The sequence below is a fragment of the Penaeus monodon genome, chromosome 25 (assembly GCF_015228065.2).
Source record: "Penaeus monodon isolate SGIC_2016 chromosome 25, NSTDA_Pmon_1, whole genome shotgun sequence".
NCBI classification, from domain to species: domain Eukaryota; kingdom Metazoa; phylum Arthropoda; class Malacostraca; order Decapoda; family Penaeidae; genus Penaeus; species Penaeus monodon.
In genome coordinates this window covers 11,394,288-11,394,692 of record NC_051410.1, presented here as the reverse complement: position 1 = coordinate 11,394,692, position 405 = coordinate 11,394,288, and the positions used below count along the sequence as shown (strand labels likewise).

General features: G+C 39.3%; 1 long non-coding RNA gene across 1 annotated transcript in view; it reads left to right on the top strand.

The window, feature by feature from the left end:
• LOC119589048 overlaps positions 1-405 on the top strand; it is a 25,203-nt gene that overhangs the window by 14,194 nt on the left and 10,604 nt on the right. The gene's annotated exons all lie outside the window — the stretch shown is intronic.

The following is a 405-nucleotide window of genomic DNA, read 5'->3' as shown; positions in this document are numbered from 1 at the left end:
CTATTCCGCAAAACTCATCCCCGTACTCACACTTATACATAGTTTTTGTCTCACACACATATTAGATCATTCTCGCACATACACACACATACGCACAGTAAAGTCGTAACATCTACGTAATGTAATGAAGCGGGTGCCGGCGTACCTACTTTAAATATTTAACTCATCAGCAAATGGGGCGAAATGTAAGCACAAGTAAATATGCTGATTTATGCAAATCTCTATTTACATGTGTTATGCCTGGGAGAATGCTCTCATTATTCTTAACGTTGTTGCCGTCATGCTCACGTTGTCATGCTATTACATTACCTGAATCTCTCTCTTGGTGTCTCAATTATTCTTATTTAAGCACTTGTGTATTACTGCCTGTGTGTCGATACTGGTTAGGTCTCGGTAAGTAGGTTT